Consider the following 20,645-nt stretch of genomic DNA (forward strand, 5'->3'; position numbering starts at 1 on the left):
TAACGGTAGATTTGTCAAAATTCACATTGAATTAAGAAATATATGGTTGGATTTAAGTTACACCTAATGTAACTCTAAAAAATGTTACACCAACCAATAAATTATTATTGAATTCATATTTTGAAAATCCAATCATTGGATTACATGTTTTATATGTTCCTAACCTACATGACAATTTTCATGCCAATCGGGTGTAATTTACCATTTGATCATTAAACTCATCTTTTATGCGTTATTTTAAATTACAAAAACTTGAATTTAAACAATTGATTAATGACATGGCTATTAATCTTTGATCACCTTAAAATTCTGTAAGCATAAAAAATATATGAAGATAATGTAATCTAACGATAGATTTGTCAAAATTCACATTGAATTAAGAAATATAGGGTTGGGTTTAAGTTACACCTAATGTAACTCTAAAAAATGTTACACCAACCAATAAATTACTATTAAATTCATATTTTGAAAATCCAACCATTGGATTACATGTTTTATATGTTCTTAACCTGCATGACAATTTTCATGCCAATCGGGTGTAATTTACCATTTGATCATTAAACTCATCTTTTATGCGTTATTTTAAACTACAAAAACTTGAATTTAAACAATTGATTAATGACATGGCTATTAATCTTTGATCACCTTGAAATTTTGTAAGTATGAAAAATATATGAAGATAATGTAATCTAATGGTAGATTTGTCAAAATTCACATTGAATTAAGAAATATAGGGTTGAGTCTAAGTTACACCTAATGTAACTCCAAAAAAATGTTACACCAAGCAATAAATTATTATTGAATTCATATTTTGAAAATCCAACCGTTGGATTACATGTTCTATATGTTCTTCACAGGCATGACAATTTTCATGTCAATCAGGTATAATTTACCATTTGATTTTTGAACTCATCTTTTATGTGTTATTTTAAATTACAAAAACTTGAATTTAAACAATTAATTGATGACATGACTATTAATCTTTGATCACCTTGAAATTTTGTAAGCATGAAAAATATATGAAGATAATGTAATCTAACAGTAGATTTGTCAAAATTCACATTGAATTAAGAAATATAGGGTTGGGTTTAAGTTACACCTAATGTAACTCTAAAAAATGTTAGACCAACCAATAAATTATTATTGAATTCATATTTTGAAAATCCAATTGTTGGATTACATGTTTTATATGTTCTTAAAATGCATGACAATTGTCATGTCAATTGGGTGTAATTTACCATTTGATCTTTAAACTTATCTTTTATGTGTTATTTTAAACCACAAAAACTTGAATTTAAACTATTGATTGATGACATGACTATTAATCTTTAATTACCTTGAAATTTTGTAAACATGAAAAATATATGAAGATAATGTAATCTAACGATAGATTTGTCAAAATTCACATTGAACTAAGAAATATAGGGTTGGGTTTAAGTTACACTTAATGTAGCTCTAAAAAATGTTACACCAACCAATAACTTATTATTGAATTCATATTTTGAAAATCCAACCATTGGATTACATTTTTTATATGTTTTTAACATGCATGCCAATTTTCATGCTAATCGGATGTAATTTACCATTTGATCTTTAAGTGGTAAGGCGAAAAAACAAAGGGAAATTTTGGGGTTGGGAAATTCAAAGGTCTATAGTGGCGGTCTAACCTACCACTATAACCAAGGGAAAACGCCGCAAAAAGGAGTACCTATTGTGGCAGTCATACAAAACGCCGTTACAGCTCACATATTGCAGCGTTTTTCTCTACCACCGCTATAACATCTGTGCAAGATGATGTATTTATTGCGGTAGGTTTCAAGAGCACCGCTATATCTATGTTACTGCCACTAAAACATATATATGGTGGCGGTTTTATGTCCCGCCGCTATATGACACCGCAAAAGAGTATACCTATAGCGGCGGTCCCAAAAAACACTGCAATAGACCCTATGTACAGCAATGGTCCCATAAAACACCGCAATAGGCGACATATAGCGGCGTTTTTTACACCCACCGCAATAGTACAGATTTCGTTTAATGTGGGCCTGTCCCAAGTTGCTTGTGATATAATTTTCTTGTGCTTGGATAGAGTTAACCTAACATTATTAGTAGTTACATTCAGACATTAATGAAGTACTGTAAGACCACTAATTGAATCATAAACATAAATTGAACAATATCAATAATTCAATTCATATAAAACTCTATCTCATTTCGTATTTAACAAATATCGTCATATTTAAGAACAAAGCCATATAGTAATACTGAAATCCAAAATAGCAATTATATTATTTTAAATATAATGGATTAGTTACAAAAATTTAGGATGTTTTTACACAAAATTTATTATTATTATTATTATGAGAAATATTTTGGTAATTAATTTATATAATTAAGTTGGGGTTAGGGGTTTCCAAGATCTAAAACCCAAACTTATCCTAAAGTCTATTAGGTTTTAAAGCTTAAACCTAAACCCATCCTATTGGGGTCTAGATAGCATCAAACCTGCTAGGATTGAGCATGAATCAGGTTTAGACCTGACCCAAAACCCGACCCAATAATAATGTCCTGAAAATCAGCTCACCTGAATTTACAAGTGCTGGGCTGGGTCAGATCTCAGGCGGGTTTTAGGGTCCTAGAACAGGTCATTCTTTTTTTAGTTTTATAAAAATTAATTTTAATTAAAGAGTCTAATCCATAGAAATATATATATATATATATATATATTTATTATATAGAGAGTTTCAATCTATGGCGTCTGCTCTTAATGATAGCTCTTTATCATTAGACCAAGACACCAATCGGTTTTGGTGTAGGCGAAAGTTGAATCTCGAATTACTTATTTAAGTATTAAAGACTTTTCCAACTAAACTAACTAGAACCCACTATTTTTTCATTTCTATGTGTATTGCTTGTCTAATAATGGTAGTTTTAAAATGTTGACACATGAAATGACCAAAAATGGTAGTTTTTATTTTGTGTTTCCAAATAGACTCAGATCCGTCAATGTTTGGATTTTATATTTGAATCCTAAAAATCAATTTGGAAAATGTAGATGCTTTAATGAGGTAACTAAAGATAAGATCTTTCCATTGAAATTAAGCTCTTATTTTCAAATTTAATTTGACATTTATATTAGGAAAGTTTTTAATGAGTGATTGAATATTTTCTCTTTGAATAAAAGTTTAATGGAGGAAGATGCAACTCAGAAACTTTAATTTCAAGAGATAGTTATGGTTGGCAAAAAATTGAATAAACGTTAAGATGGAAATCTATATATATTAGAATTTTTTTTTTTTTCAGAACACTATATTAGGAATATAAATATATAACATTAGATATACCAAACATACATTTAAAAAATGAAATTGATACATCATATATCACTGTTTCACATTATGATTTCTCTCTAAAAAAACTATGATGATAAAATGCTAACCCAGTAGTACTAGTTACTTGTCTAATTGCACACAGTAAGCATTTTTAATTAAAGTTTGGTTAGGGAAACCAATCCCTTTAAATTCAGTCATATGTGTAAGGAAATCAAATTGGCTTTAACTGGTGAGTGAATTGCAAGTTGCCTAATTCAAATTTACTGCACTAAAATTTGATATGTAAACTCAAATAAGTTAAGTCATTAATGCCAAGAGATTTCCTTTTAAGGTTTAATTCAAATTTGAATTAGAAATAAACATGGAGAGTATAAAAGATGTCAGATTTGGTCAAGGTTTAAATTGGAAAAAGAAATAAGTGGAAAATCTATAATAGGAATTTGCTTTATATTTATATTCAGAAATAAAAACTTTCAATTTTTTTTTTTTTTTTGGTAGAACGCTATATTAGGAAATATAAGAGGAAACCCGTCAAAGGTGTAAAAACTCAAGAGAGGGGAAAAAAAGGAGTCCAAATCATCTATCCCACTTTTCCTGTCCCACTCTATGCTCCACCAATAAAAATTTGCCACATGTTCACCTAACAAATTAAATACTACAATTATTGACTTATTAATACTACTATTATTAATTAATGGTAGTAATTAATTAATTAGATGAACATGTGGCAAGTTTTTATTGGTGGAGTATAGGGTGGAGCAGGAAAAGTGGAACAGAAGATTTGGACTCGAAAAAAAGAAGAAGAAGAAGAATTTTCAGGATAAGGCAGGTTGGATTAAACCCAAGACCAATTTGAAACCTGAAAATAGCGCAAGACTCGAACCCAACCCGAACATCCACTTGACCTACCCAAAAAGAATCTTAGCTCCATTCTCCACCCCATATTTGATTCCTCAAGAAAAACTAAAGCCTCATTTGGGAGGAGAAAATGGAATGGAATGAAAATGAATAAAAGTTTTAAATGTTTAAATAGTGCCATGGGACCCATTTTTAATGAAAGTTTTATTGAAAAAAAGAAGTTTGTGGGTCTCGTGAATAGTGTATGGGACCCACTGGAAAAGCCACCAGTCACAGAAAAGCGCTTCAAAGAAGAAAAAAAAGAAAAAAAAAAAAACTTAGTCGCAAACACTGATAAGCTCAATCCAAATGGGTACTTAATTCTATTTCATTTCATTCTGTTTCATTCTTTTCCCTTACTTAAATACATTCTATTCCATTTCATTCCCTTTTAATTATTCTATTCCATTCCCTTATGAACTCCCAAACGGAGGCTAAGGAAAAAAAAAAGGTGGTTGCCATTTTTTAACCTCAGCTGAGCTTTAATCTAAATGAGGAATGTAAGGAGAAAATGGGCAAATGCCCCTTTCAAAAAAAAAAAAATCTAGCATTTTGCCCTCTTTCCCAAACTAATTAGGGAAATACCTTTCTTTTGAAACTCGATTTTCTCAAAATCGAGTTATAAAAAAAAAAAAAAATTCTAGAGCCCTATAGTGGCATTTTGTAATCCGATTTCCATGAAGTCGAGTTACATGCAATTTTTTTTCTTTTTTTTACCTATAACTCGACTTCATGGAGATCGGATTACAAAACGCCACTATAGGTCCTTAAAATATCACTATAGACTTCTTAAAAACGTCACTATAGGGCTTAACTCGATTTTGAGAAAATCGAGTTCCAAAAGAGGGGAATTTCCCTAATTAATTTGAGAAAGAGGGCAAAATGCTGGATTGTTTTTTTGAAAGGGGCAAAAGCCAATTTTTTCCAGGAATGTAATATTACTTACTCCCTTTCCCCCTTCCCTATTTTTTGTTTATGACAAGTAGGTGAGGGGAATTCGAACTCAAGTTTTCCCTATGAGCTAGAGAAACTAGATAATACCACCAAACCATAAACTTTGACTCACAAACAAAGTGAAGAATTAATATTAATGATATCAAACTCAAGCGAATTGTTTGTTTATAATAGCACATGCATACTTGAAAATAACTAAATAGAAGGAAGTCTATCACATGCGTACATAGAATTCAATCATTTGTATTACCTTAACAGCATGAGAGGCTGCAATCATGCGAACCCAATCACCGTTTGAAGGATTCAAAATTCCACTAACCGTTACATTAACGTACACTTCATCTCTCCATGGTTGGAATAGGGAGTGACTGTAATTTGTTGATAAGGGCTCACGTTGGGGCAATTCGTAGAGTTGCTTATCAAAGATTGCAACAATGTGTTTGTGGAATTTGAAGAAGAGGAAGAAGAAGAAGCAAGAGACACAAGGAGTAAGAAAAAGAAAAATTTGAAAACCATAGTGGAGGACTCCAATAGAGAAGGAAAGGAAGGAGGAAAAGGAAGCTTAAATTAATAATGAAAATTTGATGGTTTCATATTTATAGAAATGCATGAGTACGTATCTAGCCTTGTTGGATTATTTGAAGTTCTAATACTAGGAGGGTGGCTGGCTAATAACTAAATTCAGGGCGGGATTTACTATTGAAGTAAGAGGAGGTTGCATTATTCCCAGAATAATGAATAATTTTTCTGCTAATTTTGATCATTAAACTTTTTTTGTCTTATGGCTTTACTTATCGATTCTCTATACCATTCTTGAACAACATCGATATCAAACTCTTCTTTTATTTTCTCAAATCTACTAAAATTGTTCTCAAGTTTAACTAAACATGTCCAAGTATGTTTATAATAGCACATGCATACTAAAATGGTTCCAGAGTTCCAGAAATCCTCATGCGGATTGATCAACTCAAATTTGCTATCTATGGTTTTCTTCTAAACCAACTTAGATTTGACTATTTTGGGTACGTAGAACCTGATTGTCTCTTACACGCTAAACAAAGTATAATATCCATCAAACTTGTTGAAATCTATTTGCAAACCAAACATCCATTTGTCAAATAAAACCAGTGGTATATGTTAATGCAATTATCAAATAACCGAAGTCCTGAAGTACAATAAAAAAAATTTCAATTGTCTATACAATATATCGTAATAGATATTTTGTATTTAATTTTGTTAAGTTTCTGTTCCGCCATGTCACTGGCAACATGTGTTGTCACTAGCATATCGATTTATGTTATTTTAAATTTTTCGCAATTTAATTTGCCAATTTATAGTTGCACTTTATACACCTTTTCATCTCCATATTCTTTTATTCTTCTTCTTCCCCATAATTTTACAACCTACCACGTACTCTTACCCCACACTTCCACTTCGGTCTTAGATTACTGTTGCACTTTGTTCAACCATTCTCGATCTCTTTTTCGATTCTTTTTCTCCCTCATAATTTCACACCTTACTGTTACTCTTCCTCCATTAATCACTCTATCTTCTTTTCCATATAACTTTGCTATTTGTTGGGAAAATTTTAGAACCCAGTCATTGCCAAAATCTAATTTTAAAATTGAGTTGAATTTATTAACCAAGCTACCCTCAATTTGCTTTGTGTCTACATTTTCAATTGACTTCTACTTGAAATAGAATATCAAATCTCTTACACTCTAAACTCAATTTTTCTATGGTCATGGTTTTCTTCTAAACCAACTCAGATTTGGCTATTTTTGTGTAGAACCTGATTGTCTGTTACACTCTAATCAAAGTAAAATATTAATCAAATTTGTTGAGATGTATTTGCAAACCCCAATTTGTCAAAGGACCAACGGTATATGTAAATCGGACAAAGCTTGGCTCTTAATTGGTTTGAAGTTATTTTTGCTAACACATTATGTGGTGATTTATAAGACTATCCATATGTATTATTTAAGTAAGTCACATAACTCATTTAAAAAATAATGTGACTAAAACTACATGTAGGTTTTAAATATTTAGGATTAAATGTTTAAATTTCTAAATTTATGTATGTTGACATACCGAGATCAAAACATGTTTAGATTAGGTGTTAGACATTGCTCATGATGGTTCAAATCAAGATTCAAGAATATGTAAGCTGCCAAAAGAAGAGTTCAATTTCTGTGAAGCTCGACTGATCGAAAGATAGGTTTGACTGATTGAAAGATGGGTTCAACCTATCAAAAATCGTGCTTTGCAGATTTTAAATCAATCCCAAGCCTGCGAAAACGTTTAGGGTTTTAGTCCAACACTACAAGGTATAAAAGGAAAACCCTACTTACATTTTATAAGCTTTTGGAAGTCTTGTGAGTTACTTCTGTGAGATCTATGAGGTTTTTGTAACCTTTTATTTCTAAAAGTGTTTACAGGAATGAGATCTACAATCAAGAACTGGTGGAAACAAGTTGCTGCGTAAAGATCTACTATAGATGGTGATTTGAATCCTTTGAGTGGGATCTTAAAGCCATAAACGGGGAGTTTGTGTTTAGCAAATCCAAGATAGAAGAGTCCATGGAGTTAGAGTTGTATGTGGTCGTGTTAGTAAGTTCTACATGAGGTAACTTTAGATTTAGGGTTTAAATCTATTGTAATGGATTTGTTTACTTTGAGGATAGTTAGGTTAAATCCTTCCCATATTTTTATCTTGAAACGGTTGGTTTCATTAGTTTTCTTGGGTCATCATTTACTGTCTTCTTTACCTTTCCACACTAAGCAATATGTTTGCATGTATTTAACCTAGATCTCATAATTAACCTAAGTAAATACTTGGCTAATTCATTAGGTTAAACTAATTTGTTTTCAAGGGGTCTAAACAAACAAACACTACACATGATGTTTTCTTCAATCCACATCATGGGTTGGAACAATATAGCTCCAAACAATTTTGGAGCCAAAAGTACAAATTGAAATTATTCAACTTGTAAAGTCTCTTGTGTTTGAATCCGACATACACCAAAAATCGATTAATATCTTAACATGATGATAAAGAGTAATCATTATAGAATAAACATCATAAATTGAAATTATATTTATAAAAAATAAATAAATATAATTACATTAAATTATGAATTATAAAACAACTATACCTTTTAATAATTTATTGGGTGCACAAAATTAAGGTGAGTGTGTGTGTGTGTTTTCTTTGATATTTGTATATACAATTTGACTTTATTATTATTATTTTTAAATCAAATACACATTAATTTGTGCCCTTAGTCTCTCTTTAACAAAATCCAAAAGAATTCGTATTAGAGATATTCTTTGAAGATCATCCTATAGATAGAAAGAAGAGGTACTATATGTCACTCTGTGTGTTGGGCTCATCCATTGGCATCCCGGCAAAGCGATTCATTATTTGTGAGACATCTACAAATTCAGAACTTTGCTTTTTAATTATGCGGAAGTTGTCCTCAATTTGCCTTGTGTTTGCATTTACAAACTGAAAAATCCAATGAAAGTGGTGAGACAACTTTTAGACATGCTCAAATAGATATACAAAGAAGCATAAAGTATGTGTCATCAGCAAACAAAGAAGCATAACGTATGTGTCATCAGCAAACAAAGAAAAATAATATGTGTCAGTAAATTTTCAAAAGAAAAATAATATATGTTTGTGTTGTATACTACCATTCTACAGTTCCTTAGTTGTCATATATAGGGTTCATAAATGGATTGGAAACTCTTACTATTAAAACATGTCAATTGTTGTGTTAATAAAATTGTGTTGATTCACATTAAATAGAACTCAAAGCCTGTAAAAGCATTTTTTTTGTTGGTTGATACATCGATAGTTGGAGAAGGAAAAATTTGAACTCTGAAAGATTCTATTGAAAACACCAAGAAGTGCCAATTAAGTTACAATGCTCTTGGCAAAGGAACATCTTAAATTCAATAGGATGGTGCTTTAGCTAGCTTGTCAGTTTAACCTAATTATTCAAGCCAGTAGATCATTAGGGGGTTATGTGCAAAAATGTTCATTTCACCAATATAGATAGGAAGGTACATCACTTTCTAAGTTCTAAGTTCTAACTTGAATAGAACTTAAATCCAAAAGTCCATATAAGAATCTTTAAAAATACCCCATTGATGATTTGCTTTTATATAGTAGGCCACAGACCTTGGCTTGGGATGTCATTATAGTACTTTTGCAGTGAATGAATTTGTATCTGTCTATCTTTCAAATAATATTTCTTATGGAAAACCTTTATGCATATGTTGCAGCCCTTGCAGCAGGGAAGGATTATCATTCTAATACTTTTGGAATGAATGTTGTGCAAATTTGACCAGATTCATCATCCATGCCCTGATTAGTCTCTGAGTCGTCTCTCATACCAAACTAATAAATGAAAGTACATAATAATCTAACTTTTCTTAATTTTCTATGAGAGCATGTTGTAGTAGGCTCAAATTTGATATTGGGCCAGAGTTGTGGGCCTTATGGGCATAGTGAGAGTAGAGTAGAGTAATTGGAATGGAGAGAAATCCATAAGGCCTTGAGCATCTAATTAGAGTCTGTTTGTCAAGATGAATAACAGGGGTAATTTTGGAATTTGCATTAGGTAAGGTTCTATTATATAAACACTTGTTGTAACTCTATTTAATTTCTCATATGGTAGATTATTAGCTGCTCACTTATGTGGTGTAGGCACGTTGCCAAACCACCTTGTTGATTCATCTCTTTTCTCTTCTTTAATCTTACTTAATCAGATTATTTCACAATAGAGCATTTCAAATTACATAACATTATGTTTGAGTTGATTATACTTGACAAATTCTTTGAAGAAAAAACCAAGTGTAGATAGGGAAGAACAAAAAAAAAGGGAACTCCTAAGTGTGGAGACAAAAATATCTGATTTCCTTTTTGAATTAACCTCAATATATACATCTAGTCTGAGTTTGAATATTAAACTTGAGCAAACTAACCTCGAAATTTATCTCTTCCTTTGTTGCATGCCCTCTTACATAACCAAAGTTAGAAATTCTGCGTAAACTCCAACAGTCCACCTGCCCAAGAAACCAAAGAACATTTAATTTAAAAGCTCACCTTGCTACTACATACAAAGGCATACATATATACATAGTTGGGAAAGAGAGAGAGATCTACTTACATCATCAGTTTTGAACTTGTCCAAGGTGAAGCCAGCCATACCCATAACTGCATGCACTGGAGCACTGTAATTGCTGTTATCATATGTGCTGATGCCATTTTCATCCATTGTAGGCATGGCCTTGCATTCTTCTTGATAAACAGCACAAGTTCTCTCGTAATTATGAACATGGCCGAAGAAAGCCAAATCAACCTAATTTATAGTCCTATCACTATTAGATTAGTGAAACCAAAAACGGCTTAATAAGAATTCAAGAAGGCAAGGGAGCTTACCTTGTTGTCAAGTAGCAATGGTTCCACATCTTTAACAAAATTCTTATCCACACTAAAGACTCCGTCTGTTGAAGTATACATGGGTCTGTGCCTGCATCAGCAAATTTTATACTTATTTCTAGCAGAAAATTCAGTTTGCAATTGAAATTGGACAACTTTGTTTTCGGTTGCACTTTAATGATAGTTCACATATATGGAGGAATTTGTGAAATAAGACGAGCACGCTGACAAGGAACAAAATCCTTTTCATTTCATGGTTCAAATAAATATTTCAAGTCTAAAGTTGTCTTTAGCACCATGCCATATAAAATGACATGACATTATGTACACTGTTAGAAATAAGAAATAAATATTTTACTCAAAATCCATTGACAAATAAGCTATGCACATAGAGTAGTGGCCTATTATGGAAACATTTCATAAAACAAAAAGAAAAATAATTGATGTCTACATACCCCATAAAAATTAACCAAGGAGTTTTTGATTCATCAACAGTAGCCATGTCCCTTTTCATCCATTCATACTGTGATAGTACATTATGCCAGTGGCACAAGTAAGAGATAAACAAACATTAAGTAATTAAATCCCAGCTGAATATGAAGAATGTGAATAGAAGTACTTGTTCCATCTAACCTGCTCAGAATTTTCCGACCAGTCATGCTCAGTTGAAATTATTGTGAAGTGAACACTTGCTTGCTCTATTGAATACCATGGCTTATCCTTTGCTGCAGTTGGCATTGGAAAATAAGTCTCATAAGGAACTCCACATTCTCCTCCTGAATCAGGAGTAATGTATACTGACCCTGACTCTTGATAATCCCTGCAACAACAACAGCGACAACCAATATTTAGTCCCAGAATGTTGGGATTGACTATAGATCCTTAATAGATAAGTCAGGATTAGCCACATGTAAATGGTGCATAATTTGTAGCAACTAATTCCCATATGGGGATTAACACAGGTTTTGTAATCATGCATGCCTAAAAGTGGCAACCAATTTGAAATTTAGACACTACTTGAAGCCAGTCTTAATTTTCAACCCAAGTACTAACCAGAAAATATTGAATGAAAAAGTTTTCCACTTAGTTTTGAAATAATTGGCATAAATTGTTCAACAATTAATTTGGTTGACTAATAAAATACATGTAAGGAAAATGCAATTTCTCCAGAATTTTTTGAGCATCATAAAGTGATGAAGAACATATATATGTGCTATAGTTTTTGAGCATTATAAGAGATGGTGAATTTTTCAAAATGTTCCAATAGTTTTAACAAGACCTTGTTCATGTACGCAAGTATTTGCATCAACAACAGCAAATAATTTGAAGAGAATCAAAAAGAAAAGATACCTCTCATGGTTTCCAGTAGCAGTCATGTAAGAAACTTGGGAAGCAACTGGGCTTATAAGTTGAAGGAAAAAATCCCATTCTACTAAGAATCCAGTGGCATAACTAATGTCTCCAATATGGAAGATGGATTCAACATTTCCAGAGTCTACTTCATCAGTCAGAGCTCGAACCACTGAGAGGGCTCCTGGCTATATGTATCATAAAATTAATTAAAATTTATGACATCTTTGGTTCATTTTAGTGGTAACATTTTGCATATATTTCTTCAATTGAAATAATATGAATTTAAGAGTTTTAATTGATATTATGGTAGTGCTACTTGTATGCATCAATATTGAAGTAACAAGTAACAATGGTTGATGTATGAGAAACTCATAGTTAGAAAGATACTGGAAAATGAATTTCACTATAAAGAGGTGGGATCTTTTTGACAACAGGTGGATGTCCTTTCAAGTTTCAAGTATTATATTTCTTGTGCCCTAAACAAGGAAATAGCGAAAATTGAGGTGCCAAATAATCTCTTAATTCTTGCCTTTTGATGTACCAATACAGTACCATATAGATTATTCCTAATAAAATGCATACCTGAATGTAGTGTTCAATAGAAGCATCATGAGGAGCCTTTCCCATATCACCATATATAAGAAATTTAAGTTCATTTGATCCCCCTGCAGGTGGAGTCCGGAATTGGAATTGATCGCTCCAACCAACAGAATCACTTTGTAAGACCAAAAAAAAAAAAACTTAGTTATCAGGAACCATATATAATTCCCACCAATACCATTCTTGATTCATGGAATCATAATTTGAACACATTGATCAAACTTTTATATTGGTGCACACTTTTTATGTGTTATTTTAACTTAATTTCTTCATTTTTAATACCATGATACATAATTTTCAACAGCAATATGTGCTGTAACATGCAGCTCATTAATGACACTATTCACTGCACAATATAGTATAAGTCTAGTTAGTTTTTAAAAAGAGTTAAATTCAGTTAACTTGAGTTCAGTGTTAGGTGAGTTGTATGGATTAAAATTTGTTCATGTGTATGGTCTTCAACAGCTGTAAAATAAAGTATATAACTCTTTTGTTCCCTCAATGTTTTGCAAAAAGTGCATGTATGTCTTTTGTGCTTTAAACTAATTTGTGTATCATTTCGGGAGAGGGGAATATTTCACTTGAAAAAAGGCTGAAACCACAGCCAACAAAACTAAATGCTATTATTGCTATACCTTCCATATTTGTAGGAGTAGATGCTTGAAGGCTGAAGCCCTGTCATCACTGCGGAATGAATGAACCCCGGGTCATGCCACCCAAAGTCCTTGGCTGGACTTGGTACAATTAAACCTATCCATTTCACAGTCACCGAGAAATTCTAAGTAGAAGATTGATAGCCATTATAGAAGAAGCATGTGAACAACCATGTGTTTTCAATAAATTCAAGCATGCAAAGGGTACTAAAAAATCCTTCACTTAATAATTTGGGCCAGAGAGAAGCACATTGTTACCATAAATAATTGATTATATATGTATTGAATGGAAATGGGATTAGTGACTCACTACACATATCATCTTGTGTAAATGTAGTAACTTCTGATGTCTGTTTTCTATTCTCATATTGTACTTGTTGAGGCTCCTTATCACCGCTAACCCATGTTAATCTCATCTGCACCACCATAACAATTTTTCAATTAATTTCTAAGTATACAAATTTTTTATTATATAAATTTATTTACTTCTTTTGGAAACATAGATGTATGGACCACAATAAACTTATTTTGGTCTGCTCTATGTAACTGAAAATAGACAAGTGTTATAGCAAAATTTTTTTTTGCTTACTGATGTTCCAGTTGAATCTATGCTTGAGAGATGTCCATATAATGGTTGTTTTGGATTAGCAAACTTCACAGGATTTGACCTTGTCAAAATGCAAGGTGTATCGAATCCACCAGCAAAGAACACAAATTCAATTTCTGTTCTAATATTAATGATATGAAACTTCAATGAGCCACTGCAAGTGTTTAACACACATTTTCCATTGTCATATTCCTTGCATTCTTTCTTTGTGCATTTGAGATAATCTTGATCAATGCCCAGGTACTGTGCCTGAAATTAAAAACATAAAAGTAATCTTAGCATTCTCTTCTATTTTATTTTTAAGTTTGCAAACGAAATATTGACTCCTAGTTTCACTTAGAAGTGTGCTAGCTATAGTTGTTATTTATTTTCTTTGACAAGGGAAAAAGCTGCTAATATCTAATTGTCCCATATTGAAGAATTTGAAATTGTAAGTGAAAGAACTTTTTTTTTCAAAGAATTTTAACAAATGATGATTCATGATACCCCCATAAATCAGCATTCATAATGATGTCAACCAATTACCTACATTTTGAAATGAAAAACAAATACCATTAGTTATATGACCACCATTGTCATAATATGTGGTGAGGATCGAAACCCTGAACATCATCATTGGAGAAGGTGACAACTGAACCAATGGATCATTGGCATTTGAGTTCAAAGGAAAATGATCACTTTCATTTTGTAATTTTGGCTCTAGCTTATTGACATGTTCCAAAGAGCTTACCTAAATGCATACTTTTCTTTTTTCCAATTATAATATCCGAGAGAGTTCTTAATTTTTTCTCCTTTCTACAAGAAATAATTACTACTTAAATTTTTTTTTATATGACATAATTCTTTGATATTTTATGGGTTAAGGGCAAATATTATTTGATATGATTCTTTAGTAATATTACACCACTTAAAATAATTTTATTTTATTTTTTGAAAATCCTACAAGTAGATTACAAGTTTTTGTTATTCTTTACTTGCACATCATCATTAATGTTACATCTAATTTCATCAAAAAAATGTTAAGTACATCTAATTGACAAGGTTACCTGATCATGATTTTTTAAATATGAATAATTTTTTTAAATATTAATATAATAAAAGTTAATAAGTGACATAACTTGATCATGATTTTATATAAATTGGGACATATCAAGGTACACCTAACCTAACGTAAATCTTCATTAATGTGGCACCACTCAATAATTATTATTGGATTAAAGGTTCTTGCTTTTGCCAAGAGTTTTATAGTTCAACTTATTAGTATATTTTCGTGTTTCTAAAAATAGACATTCATGATTCAAATCCCACCAACCCCAATTATTGAATTATTATTAAAAAAAAAAAAATGATCTTGTTCTGCTTAATATGCATGCTTGTTAAAATTCATATTTATAAGATGTTATTTACTATTTTCTTTGTAAACTTATATTTCATGTATAATTTTAATGTAGGAAAAAAAAAATTTTAATTTAAATATTTTATCAATTTAATTTTTTAATAATTCAATATTACATTGGGGGAGAGGAAATTTGAACTTTAGATGAAGGTGCCAACCAATTAGATAATTATCATTTTTATTTTCATATTGCAAGGAAAATATCACCGCATTTTTTCACTTGTTATGATTTCTTCCTGGGATGAGTCAATAACCCAACAAGTACTGGAGAGATATATCTTTTGGCCCTATATATAAAAGAACCGTCAAACATTAAAAGTCATAATTGGATAAAACCTCATTTATTATATATAAGTTAGCCGCCTACCTTCAGGTTTGATGAAAAATTGTATAGTTAGTGTATAAATTATAAGTTTCCACAAGTATAAGTGCTTGTAGGGTGTGGGGGGCAAGGGTTGGGGTTCAAGTCTCTAGGAGGGAGCTTCACACACATATACACTTAGATTAGACTAAAGTAGAATTCTATCTTGTATCAAAAAAAAAAAAAAAAAAAAAAGTTAGGCGCCTACCTTCATCTTTAATAAAAAATTGTTTATTTATTTATTTATTTATTAAACAGTAATACTTATTAGAACATACACAAAAATAATAATATTAGTATTTTATATTGGGTTTATAATATATTACATAACTAAATTACAACTATAAAAGGGCCTGAAAAATTGTATTGTTAGTGTACAAATTGAGGCAGGCAAATAATAGCTTAAGCATGGCAACATTGAATTTTTTTTATTGAGTAAATAATGGAGAAGGAGGCAGGCAAATAATAGCTTAAGTATGGCAACATTGAATTTTTTTTATTGAGTAAATAATGGAGAAGGAGAGATAGAGTTTGAACCACATAATGGGGTAACACAGAAGATACCATTACTGTTAAACTATCACTTTAATCTTGGCAACAATATAGTAATACTCAATGATGAAAACAAATCCGGTTTACCTCCAGTCCGGTTTTTAAAACCATGATTATGATTTGCTTTTTCATGTAAAAATTGGAAGAAAAGAACATGACTAGAAATGCCATCATTATTCATTACCAACAAGGAATAAACCATTGGAGAGATGGAATAATTCCTTACAAATAATTTTTTTTCCTTTTTTTGTTTTTGTTTTGTTCTCACAAATAATTAGGCATTAGACAATTTGAGGCCACTTTATTACCAGCCATTTTCCATATTGCGTGATCGTTTTTGGCTTCTATTGATTACTGATAATTACGTTACAGATGTGGCTAATTGCTAGCTTTATATCAAATAAATTGAAAAGAAGTAAAAACAAAAAAGTGGCTAATTGCTAGGTGGGTAATACTTGCTGGTCTTACTTTCATTTGTTCACACTTCACACTCAAACTTTTTTTTTTTTTTTTGGGAGAAGATTCACACTCAAACTTAATGAGATATAATTACAAAATTAATTTCATTGACATTTACAACCAAGCTAAAAAATAGATAGAGCTGGTCTTCCTCCCCTTCTTGGAATGTACTTATTTATTTATTTATTTAGTAAAATCTTGGAATGTACTTAGATTAACCCACTTTCATTTGTTTATGTTACTTAAAAATAAATTATGTATAAACACAGTTATACCTTATAAAAAATGATGCTTTGAAATAATTATAGATAAGTTAGAACATTTTAAATTAAAGTAAACAGACCTCAAATCTCATACTTTTTTATTTATTTTTTATTTTTTTATATATATAAGATAGAAATTCTACTTAATTTAGAATAATCTAAGTGTATATGTGTGTGAAACTTTTTTTTGGAGACTTGAACCTTGACCCTTGTCCCCCCACACTCTACAACAAACATTTATATTTGTGGAGTGATCATCACGTTAAGAGTGCGCAGTGGTAAATCTCATACTTAAACATATGTAAAATAATATTATTTTCCCTTTAACTATTAAGCGGATTGGTTTGCCTCTCTTAAGTGATATGATCGTGAAGGCACAACTAACAGGCAGGGACCATATATATATGCCACATGGTGGGGACCGTAGACTTCCAAAGTTTTTTATATTTTCTACCAGAAAAAATAAGATTTTAAAATTTCCCAGAGTTGGATTTTCAAATTGCAAGAACAAGGTAATTTTTAGTGAAATATTATAATGGTCTTCCAAAATAAAAATGTAAATTGAATATGGCCCTCCTAATATGATAATTTCAGTATTATATGTCGTTATTTTATTCCCAGAATATTGTAGAATTTTTCCATTTTTTTTAGTTAGTGATGGCATGCAGTAATTAATGGTGCTCTCACTGTCATGCATATATTCCTCTCTTTGTTTTCAAAATTTTTTTTTTTTTTTTTAATATCTCTCAGCTAACCCATTTGCATAGGAATATAATCCCTTCGTGTAAACTATTTCAAAAGAGAGAACATTTTGGGAATAAAATAATATTTCAAATGGGTTAGCTGAGAGATATTAAAAAAAAAAAAAAAATTTTGAAAACAAAGAGAGGAATATATGCATGACAGTGAGAGCACCATTAATTACTGCATGCAGTTTTTATAAGTAGTAAATAACAAGTTAACAATTAACATCACTCAAAGGGTTGTGAAACAATTCGAAGAAAAGTAACTACGCTACACTATTCTCGGGGGGTTCAAATGAACCCCCTGACTTCCCAAAAAAAATATTATATATAAAAAATATTTTTTTGTTAGTTTAATACTATAATTTTTTTCTTAAAAATATATTTACACATCCTGACTTAAATTTTACACACCCTTATTACAAGTATTTCCAACTCTAAGAATAAAAAGTAAGTATTTGTGAATCGTAAGTGTCACTATTTTTTATAAATTTATATTATGTGTATAAGTGTGTCTAATATTGATTGTGTGTATTACTTTTTGTTATAATATTATTTGTGTGAATTATGATATGTGTGAATGTTTGTATGTACATTATAATATAAATATATATAATTTAATAATTAGGAAATAGATATGGTTTATTATATGTGTGTATTGTTATTATGTTATAATAACTTTTCTTTCTCAAAAAAAAAAATGTTATAATAACTTTTTGTTATAAAGTTGGTAAAATTCAAAAAAAAAAAAAGTAAAGTTAGTGATTGTCCAAGCATTTGATTGGTTAGGTAGACACTAGTGTATAATTTTATGTATAAATGAGTGTGGTTGTGTGCGCCAATAATTAATACAAAGCCAATGAGTTTAGTTTAGTCATTTAGTTTAAAATATTTTTATAAAAATAATAACAAATAGATTATAAAAATTGCATAAAAATAAAAATGTTAGATAAATTTAACAAAATAAAATGATTATAGGCTCATAGCTACCCACATTGGCAATAGATACTTATAATAAACTATCATATAACAATTCAAAATTTGAATACTTGTAGAAGGAAATTGTAAAACTTTATGTATTAATTTTTTTTTTTTTTTTTTGGTCGGTAACTCAATATATTCAAGTTCTTTTTTTATTAAATTTTTTTAATGACCCCCTAAAGAAAATTCCTGAAGCTGCCACTGTGAAGTAGGTCTAAAAATTGATTTTTTTTTTTTCTTGGATTGGTCTAAAAAATTGAGTTAAACACACATATATGATTATCATGACGCTAGCTCTAATAGAAATAAATTAACCTTCAAATTAATGATACACGTATACATGTATACATATACGAATTCATTGAATCAAACTTTAAAGTAAAGTTCTATTCAATATTAAAATTAATTAGGATAAAGCATTGACCGGGGAAAAAATTAGCACCAAAGTATGTGGTTAAGTGATGGTTCTTAATGTCTAAAGACTTGTAGTTTAATTGACATATCTTCATGCACAAAATGCTTAGGAATCTAAGGGGAGAAGGATTCGAATTGCTATGTTAACAACATATTGTAACTATCTCAAAAAACAAAACAAAAAAGTGATAACTCTTATTGTTGTCAATGTAGGAAATCTTGATCAAACTTTATATTGGTGATATTTGAGAGGTTAGAGGTCGTTCATCTATCAATTATCATGTGGAAAAATAAAAAGCAAAGAATATATTCATTCCAAATATAAATGAAAAAGGATAACATGGAAAAAAAAAATTCCGGTTCCATGAGAAATAGCTAAAACAATGACATGTAATTAAGTTACTAACAAACCTATGAAACCAAACAATGCCTCCTTTTATTTTGGAAAAAAAAAGGAACCATATATCACTAATGTTGTTATATTTTACTACGAAAATCTATATATACTTATTTTCAGGAAAAAAAGAAAAAGAAAAAAAAGTTGGTCTTCCAGGAGGGAAATGCAAACCGAGAGGTGAAATATTTTAAATAATTACAAAATTACAGCCAGCAAACTATTTGAGGTTTTAATTGTAAGACATATGTTAGCAAACTATTTGAGGTCTCTCTATTCATTCTAATATTTATCTTACCTTGATAGGATAATGGCACAGTAATGGAAGTTTAGTCAGATCTCCGGTCTCTATAATAGAACTTCATTCAATGGACATTTTGAGATACTGCATATTCATTGAAAAAAAAAAAAAAAAAAGGTGAACACCAACCTTTAGTTGAGATAATTACAACACAAAGAAAGTATATAAAAAGTTAGAAAATGGGTTCTTATATGTTAATCTTACTCTGAATTAGAAGGAGAAATCATGGCAACCCAATCATGCTCATCAGGAACCAAAACTCCGCTAATTGTAACCGTGACATTCTCTTCGTCGGCAAGGTTGGAATTTGGAGTAACTTCTATTTGGAGATAAGGGTTTGGATCAGGACACTCGTTTAAGAGTCTTCTAGTTACTACCCGGAATTCCGATATAAATGTGTGATTTTGGTGTTCAATGGTAGAGTTGATAATTGAAGAATGCAACCTCCATGAAAAGCAAGGAGAAGAAGAAAGAAAGAAAATGAGTAAGCGGGCGAAGAAAAATTTGAAAACCCAAGAAGAGCTTGAAGTTTCCATAAGAGGAAAGTGCATATACACTTGATAGCTAGGTTAGAGAATTTCTGAGTTTCTGAAGCAGAAACAAGGTTTTTGATTCTCTAGTTTATACGAGTATGTTGTTATTTTGAGTTTTTTTAGAGATTTGATTGGTAAAGAAGATAAGAAAACTTTGTGAGAGCGTTGGAGGATATTAAGGTAGTGCAAGAATGTGGGTAAGGGTCCTATATATGTGGAATATAGGAGTTTGTATGTTTGGCCAAATGATTTACATGTGGGATTAGAGTTGCGTACATAAGATTGTCGATTCTATTGATTACTCTTGTCATTGTTATATTTTTTGGCCTTAGTTTATTGACTTTTGTGTGTTTTAGTGTTTCACATTTTATTTATGAGTTCTACTCCCACACAAAACAAATGT

At 30.7% G+C, this 20,645-nt stretch overlaps 1 pseudogene across 1 annotated transcript; it reads right to left on the reverse strand.

The window, feature by feature from the left end:
* Positions 1-8,378: 8,378 nt before the first annotated feature.
* Positions 8,379-20,408, reverse strand: LOC115987174 (annotated as a pseudogene). Its single transcript, XR_004090997.1, has 13 exons — positions 19,914-20,408; positions 19,707-19,793; positions 13,828-14,094; positions 13,549-13,654; positions 13,221-13,335; positions 12,568-12,700; positions 11,983-12,170; positions 11,266-11,452; positions 11,088-11,155; positions 10,633-10,723; positions 10,361-10,552; positions 10,176-10,256; positions 8,379-8,691 (listed from the first exon to the last, which is right to left on the reverse strand). The product of XR_004090997.1 is annotated as a probable inactive purple acid phosphatase 27 (transcript).
* Positions 20,409-20,645: the final 237 nt, after the last annotated feature.

This window comes from Quercus lobata, chromosome 4, assembly GCF_001633185.2.
Source record: "Quercus lobata isolate SW786 chromosome 4, ValleyOak3.0 Primary Assembly, whole genome shotgun sequence".
NCBI lineage: Eukaryota > Viridiplantae > Streptophyta > Magnoliopsida > Fagales > Fagaceae > Quercus > Quercus lobata.